Raw genomic sequence first — 7,864 nt, forward strand, 5'->3', positions numbered from 1 at the left:
ATCGGATCTGTTCTGATTTGGGAACAGGTTTCTCAGGTGAGTTTTAAACATGTTTGTCAGGAGCTTTATTTGTATCGGATACAGTCTCCCCCTGGGCTAAAGTATGAGGAGTTGCCCAAGAACAGGAGCCTGATGAGCCAGGCAAGCTGTCCTAGGCAATGAGGGGTGGGGTGGGGTGGGGGGAACGCTGAGTGCCTGACCTGAGCTCCCGGGTCATCCCAGGCTGACTTTCCCCCTGGCCCTTCCCTTCCCTCCCACCTGGAGCCTGGGTCTGCTTTGTCACTGCCGCCTTGGTGGGAACTCAGGGTCCATTCCGGTTTCCCTAAAGAGCCACATCCACAAGACCTAGGTATATACAGCAGAGTGTTTAAAGATTTCATAAACGTATCTTACCTTCATTTTGCCCCTCTCAGTAGCAAAACCTCAGCCACCCCCTCCCCCTGCAATTTTCCAATCCTTTGCTTCCTCCCTTGCCAACCTTTAAGCTCAGCTCTGGTTTTCCTGGCCATACCCGGGAATTAGGCCCAGGTTCAGAGAACCCGATGCAACAGTTCCATGGTCTCCAGCTCTTCCCAGTGCCCTGGAGTCATGCAGGAGACAGAAATTTTATAATTTTTATAAGAATTACATGCTGGGGCACCTGGATGGCTCAGTTGGTTAAGCGTCTGACTCTTGATTTCAGCTCAGGTCATGATCTCATAGTTCATGGGATCAAGCTCCACGTGGGGCTCTGGGCGATGACAATGTGGAGCCTGCTTGGGATTCTCTTTCTCTGTTTCTCTCTGCCCCTCCCCTGTCTGCATGCTCTCTTTCTCTCTCTCTCTCTCAAAATAAATAAATAAACATCTTTAAAAAATTGTTTAGGGGCACCTGGGTGGCTCAGTCAGTTAAGCGTCCGACTTCAGCTCAGTCGGACTTCATGATCTCGAAGTCTGTGAGTTCCAGCCCCACGTCGGACTCTGTGCTGACAGCTCTGAGCCTGGAGCCTGCTTCCGATTCTGTGTCTCCCCCTCTATCTGCCCCTCCCCTGCTTGTGGTCTCTCTCTGTCTCTCAAAAAGTGAATAAATGTTTAAAAAATTATAAAAAATTGTTTACAAAAAGAACTGCATGCTAAAGCAATACAATTTTAGATATATTAGGTTACAGAAAATATTATTAAAATCAATTTCACCTTTTCTTTGGTTATTTAAAAAAATTTTTTTTAAATGCTTATTTATTTTTGAGAGAGACAGAGTACAAGCAGGAGAAGAGCAGAGAGGGAGGGAGACCCAGAATCAGAAGCAGGCTCCAGGCTCTGAGCTGTCAGCACAGAGCCCAGCATGGGGCTTGAACTCATGAACCATAAGATCATGACCTGCGCTGAAGTCAGATGCTTAACCGACTGAGCCACCCAGGCACACCTCTTTTGGCTACTTTCTCATGTGGCTACTAGAAATTTAAAAATTGCATCGGGTTCACATTACATTCCCACTGCCTGTGGTGCCTGAAATCCACGGTTCAGAGCCTGCCTTGATCTGAGGGCCACCTTGTTCTTTCTCCAAATGGTCCCATTTAACAGCAAATATCCTGAACATTTGCCTCAGGTCGTAGCTCTGCCAGGAGGTTGATAGCTAGGGAGGGGATGTAGAGAGGCAGGCATGGTGCCAAAGAGACTCTTTTTTTTGCACCCCCTTCTTCTGCCTTCCCAGACACTCCAGCTGGGACCCTTGGAGCTGAAGGCAGCCCACAGGTGGCGTGGGTCTGCTGAGTAGGGGTGGGGAAGTCTCTCAGCTAAAGACTCAGGGGCACCATTCCAGGGGCAGGTCTAAGGGAAAGCTGCATCCGGTGATATTTCAGAGAGCAGAGGGTGAATTCTCCACGCCAGGAGCCTCAGTTGGAAGCAGCACCCCTAACCAGGGTCTGAGGAGGGAGGGAAACTGGAGACCACGGGCAAGGAGGGGCCCTGGTCTCCTCAGCCAAGCATCCTCCAGAGGAAGATTTGCCATCAGGGTTTGCTGGCTGGAAGGACGTTTTGGTTGAAGTTCTGTGTCGTTTCAGATCAGGGTACAAATCTGTGAAACTCCAGGTACCTCTGGTAATGCCACTCATTGGGACCCCCATGCTGCACAAGATTTGATTACATACACAAGCAGGTCTGGGTCCCTCAGTGGGACTGTTCTAGACTGAAAACAGACTTCAAGCTGATGCGTCCTATATGCATATAGTAGGTGTTCAATGCCAGGTTGTAAACATCTTGTTAACCCCATGCTTAGAACCCAGAAGGGGCTCAACAAAACATATTTGATTTGAATATGTACTCAACTAAACCTCCTGAAGCACAAAGCTGCCGCTGGCTGAGGGTTCTGCTATGTCTCTAACCTTTTCAGCATTATTTCCAGCCTCCAACCCTTTCAGGGAAAAGTACTCCTGTATTAGTTGGGATTTAACCAAGAAACTACTCAGAATACTCACATTGGAGGGAACTGCATGCTGAGATTGGGGTCACAGGTGATGGATAAGCAAAGGGGGGAGGGCATTAGGACAACCCAGAGGGTAGCCACCACTCCGCTAGGCTGGGGCCAGAGGACGGGCTGATGTCATGGGAGTCCAGGGAACCACAAGGAGCCTGTTCAGTGGAAGCTGAAAGCTTAGAGGAGACCGAATTGGCTGTGGAGCTACCTTGTGAGGCAGGAAGGAAGGGAGGGGACATGTTCAGACCTCTTACCTCCACCCAGGGTCAGCCCGCTGCTGCTGTGCAAAGCAAAATGAGAGAGGGCAAGGGGTGGTTTTGGGGGTGTTCTGGCCCAAGGCCAGTATGAACTCCAATTGTCCTAACTTTTGAAAGAGTCTTGGAAGAACTGAACAGCCTGTTACAGGCTGAATTGTGCCTCCTATTAAATTCACGTGTTGAAGAACAAACCCTAGAGCCTCAGAATGTGACCTTATTTGGAGATAAGGTCTTTAAAAAGGTGATTCATTGAAAGGAGACAATTAGGGTGGGTCCTAATCCAATCTGACTTGTGTCCTTATAAGAAGAGGAAATTTGGACACACAGACAGGGCTGTGTACACGGAGGAAAGACCTTGTGAGGACACAGGAAAAAAAAAAAAACTTCAGCCATCTACAAACCAAAGAAACCAGCACTACAGATCTCAGACTTCCGGCTTCCAGAACTGTGAGGAGATAAATCTGTTGTTGAAGCCACCCTGTGTGTTATGTTTGTCATGGCAGCCTGAGCTGACGAAAACTGCCCAAGATTCCGTGTTGCCAGAGGAGTCAGAATTCAGCACAAATCCATCCCCAGAGTGCAGGGAACCCACTTTTTTAACTGACAGCAGTACAAAAATGCCACCCAGATGTCCAAAGGAACCTCTCCTGCCTCCCCCACTCATCCCTGCTGGGAGGAATCACAGACTGGTGTGTGCGTGTGTGTGTGTGTGTGTGTGTGTGTGTGTACATGTGCACACTACCGGTATCTATGAAGCCTGTTAAACATCCTACATTGCACAGGAATGCTCCCCGCCCAACAGAAAAATTATCCAGCTCACAATGTTAATAGTGCCAGCCCCAGAGACCTGTGCTACAGTAAAGCTCCATGTCTATAAGCCCACCACGTGCTTGAGACATCCCAGTAGGCTTTTGGTCTTTTACACTTTAACATGAACAGATGGATAATCATCGATTAGCAAACATTTGAAGAAAGTCTCTGACATGAATGGCAGTGATCGGAACTGCAGAGAAAAAGCAACGTGGGTAAAACAGATTTTACAGGGAGAAGAATATTGAAGAACTGTTAAAAGAAATGAAGGGAAGGAAGGAGGGAAATAAAGACAGACAGGCAACCTGAGGGAAAGAAAGGAGGAAATGAAAGAAGATGCCAGATCCCTGGGACGAGAACAGGATACCATTAAAAATGGATATTCCAAAAACAAGCAAGAACTTTTGAGAATTAAAAATGTGATAGTGGAAATAATAAACTCTAAATAGTTTAGAATACAAAGTTAAGAAATTCTTCCAGGGGCGCCTGGGTGGCTCAGTCGGTTGAGTGACCGACTTCGGCTCAGGTCATGATCTCATGAGTTGTGAGTTCGAGCCCTGCGTCGGGCTCTGTGCTGGAGCTTGGAGCTTGCTTCTGAATCTGTGTCTCCCTCTCTCTCTGCCCCTCCCCCATTCATGCTCTGTCTCTCTCTGTCTCAGAAATAAATAAACATTAAAAAAAAAAAAAAAAGAAATTCTTCCAGAAAGGAAAGCAAAAATCAGAGTTGGAAGATAAGAGGGAAAAAAATGTAAGAAAACTAGGGGGCCAGTCCAGGAAGTTTAATATCAAAATAAGAGCAGTTTCATAAAGACAGGACAGGTAAAATGGAGGGGAAGAAATCATCAAAAATATATTCTAAGAAAACCTCCAAATAAAGAATACGAGTATTCAGTTTGAAAGGATGAAAGAGATCCACATCCAGGTACCTCATGGAGACATTTTCAAATACTGGTGACTAAGTATGATATTGTGATTTATAATAAGAAATAGGGGCGCTTGGGTGGTGGTTAAACGCCTGACTCTTGATCTCGGCTCAGGTCATGATCTCACAGTTCGTAAGTTTGAGCCCTATGACAGGCTCTGTGCTAATAGCACCGAGCTTGCTTGAGATTCTCTCTCTCCCTCTCTCTCTGCCCCTCCCTACCTCTCTCTCTCTCTCTCTCTCAAAATAAATAGGTAAACTTAAAAAAAATTGTTATAATAAGAAATATGTATTTGGTCTTCAACCCTGTTCCTGGCTCAGAGCCTCCAAAACGCTTGGGATTTCTCAAGTATTGAGAGTAACAGTTTGTTATAATGAGGTGGATTTTGGAAAAGATGGAGCCTGTTTTCCAGGAGAACCAAACATGTGACTAGAAGGTTGGAACTTTCAGTCCCATTCCCCTGAACTCCGGGAAGAGGAGAGGGGCTGGAGGCTAAATCAATACCGAATGGCCACTGATTTAATCAATCATGCCTATCCATCGAAACGCAAAAGGGTTCAGAGAGCTTCCAGGTTGGTGAACATGGGGAGATTTGGGGACAGTGGTGGGCTGGGAGAGGGAATGAAAGCTCTGTGCCCATTCCCTACACCTTGCCCTGTGCACCTCTTCCATCTGGCTGTTCCTGAGTGATGTCCTTTTATAAGAAACTGCTAATCTAGTAGGTAAAAAATTTATCTGAATTCTGTGAGTCACTCCAAAAAATTAACCTAACCTGAGGAGGAGGTCTTCGGAACCTCTGATTTATAGCCTGTCAGACATACAGGTGACAACATGGGCTTGCAACTGGCACCTGAAGTTCAAGAAGGAGGTCATGGGAACCTCCAGTTTGTAGCTGGTCAGTCAGAAGCACAGGTAACAACCTGGCTTACAACTGATGTCTCTGGCAGTCTTGTAGGACTGAACCCTTACCTATGGAATCTGATGCTGCTATCCCTAGGTAGATAGTGTCAGAATTGAACTGAATTCTAGGACACCCAGCTGGTGTCCTGAGAATTGTTGTGTGGGGACTGCCTCCCCTGTGCTCCTCACCCCTGGTCCCCATCCTCATACATTGAAATTGGGTCCAGGAACCTAACTTACAATGAGACTATCTTATGGGCCTCAAAAGGGCAATGAAAAAAAACCACAGCATATTCAAAGAATGGGGATAAGAATGGCTTCAGACTTCTCACTATCACCCTGTAAGTAAGAAGACAATTAAAACAGTGTCTTCAAAATTATGAAGAGAAATGATTTTCAATCTAGAATTTTTAGATCCAAACTATCAATAAGTGATAATATGGAATAAAAGCATTTTTAGACATGTAGGATCCTCTAGAATTTACCTCCCATATACCTTTTTGTAGGATGATACTGAAGGATAGGCTCCTGTAAAACAAGGGAATAAAACACAAGGAGTGAAAGGGCATCCAGGAAACAGAGACTCCATCACAGAAGAGAAGATGTGGTGAAGGGTGTATATGAGATGTTGGGGGGCAAGTCAAATGTGTCTGAATGTATTAAAAGACACTAGCAGAGAGTTTAGAATTAGATTTTTGACAGAAACATTGAAAACTAAGCAAAAATTTAAAACCTCAACTATTATGATTCCAGGATAAACAAAAACTAGTGCAGAATCTAAAATTCAGAGTGTTCTGCTATATGACTCAGTTGTGAAGACCATGCTGATCTAACCCAGTCATAACTCTATAGGGGACTCACGAAGGGGGTGTCAATGGTGCCGTGGGGCACAAGATCCCCATATTGCACAACCTTAACTGCCATTTGTGGCAGCTAGTGGACAAGGTATGTTGTAGGTTGCATTGTGTTCCCCCCACCACTAAAAAATAGAAACTTTTTGGAGTCCTAACTCCCAGAATCTCAGAATGTGACCTTATTTGGAAATAGGGTCTTTATAGGGATAACCCAATTAAAATGAGCTCATCAGGGTGGGCCCTAATCCAATATGACTGGTGTCCTTACAAAAAGGGGAAATATGGACACAGAGATAGATGTATACAGAAGGAAGACAATGTGAAGAGACACCAGGAGAAAATGACCATCTACAAGCCAAGGAGAGAGGCCTGGAACAGATCCTTCCCTCAGGGCCCTCAAAAGGAATCAACCCTACTGACACCTTGACCTTGGACTTCCAGTCTCCAGAACAGTGAGACAATAAATTTCTTTTGTTTAAGCCCCTCCAGGCTGTGGTGCCCTAGGAAATGAATACATAGTATGAATAAAAATAATCCTCATCTTCTGAACTGGGAAGTTGCTATAGATTGAATGATTGTGTTGCCCCAAAATTCATATGCTGAAACCTAATCCCCAGTATGATGGTATTTAGAGGCGGAGCATCTGGGAGGTGATTAGGTCATGAGGGGGAAGCCCTCATGAATGGGATTAGTGCTTTTATTTAAAAAAGAGAGAGAGAGAGAGAGAGAGAGAGAGAAATGATCTATCAGGTGAGGACATAGAAGGAAGGTGTCTATCTGCAAATCAAGGAGAGGGCTCTCGCCAGGAATTGAATTGGTGAGCACCTTAATCTTGGACATCCTAGCCCCAGAATTGTGAAAAATCAATGTCTGTATTTTTAAGCCTCCTAGTTTATGGTATTTTTGTTATAGCAGCCTGAGCTGACTAATACCTCACCCTGGTTTCTCACCCATGACGTTGACATAGTACCATGGCAACATGCCAGAGATTATTAGTGCCTCACTTCCCACCAGTGATGGGGTCTTCACTGCTGGTCAACGGGTGATCCAGCTCCAAAATCTCAGGAAAAGAGACCCACCAGAATCTTGAAGCAGCTCGTCCCAGATGAAGTGAATTTATCAAATCAAGTGGACCCAAGTGGCTCGACGGGTGGACAGTGGTGGATGTTGTGGTAAAACACACCCTCCTGGCTGCCAAGATGGTCACTGATGGGTCAGAGCTGAGTCTGCCTGAGGTTAGGTCCCATCCTGGGGGGCATCACAATGACTGATTAATGTTGAAGTACAAAGGCCTGTCCCTTGAGCTCAATTCTGGACAACTCTGAAAAGCCTATCAGGCCCCAGTTCTCCAACGGTTGGCCGAGGCCTCCTTATGAGATAATTCCCAGGAGCATTTTCCAATAACCCCCCTGTTCACCAATTTCAACCTTAGCGTTTTGTTTCTCAAAAAATCAGACCTGAAACACTGCTGTTCAAGGTGTGAATAAAACATAATTCATCTAACCTGTCAATGGCATTCATTTTGTTTCCTAGTTTTCAAATATAAAAACTGCTACAGTTAACGTCCATGTAAATATAGTCTTCCACAGGTATGGGTTCTTTTATTATAGAGTCCCAGGAATGGGAATGCTAGATTTAAGAGTATGTGTAGATTTCATTATACAAGGTA

Source organism: Leopardus geoffroyi, chromosome B3, assembly GCF_018350155.1.
Source record: "Leopardus geoffroyi isolate Oge1 chromosome B3, O.geoffroyi_Oge1_pat1.0, whole genome shotgun sequence".
NCBI lineage: Eukaryota > Metazoa > Chordata > Mammalia > Carnivora > Felidae > Leopardus > Leopardus geoffroyi.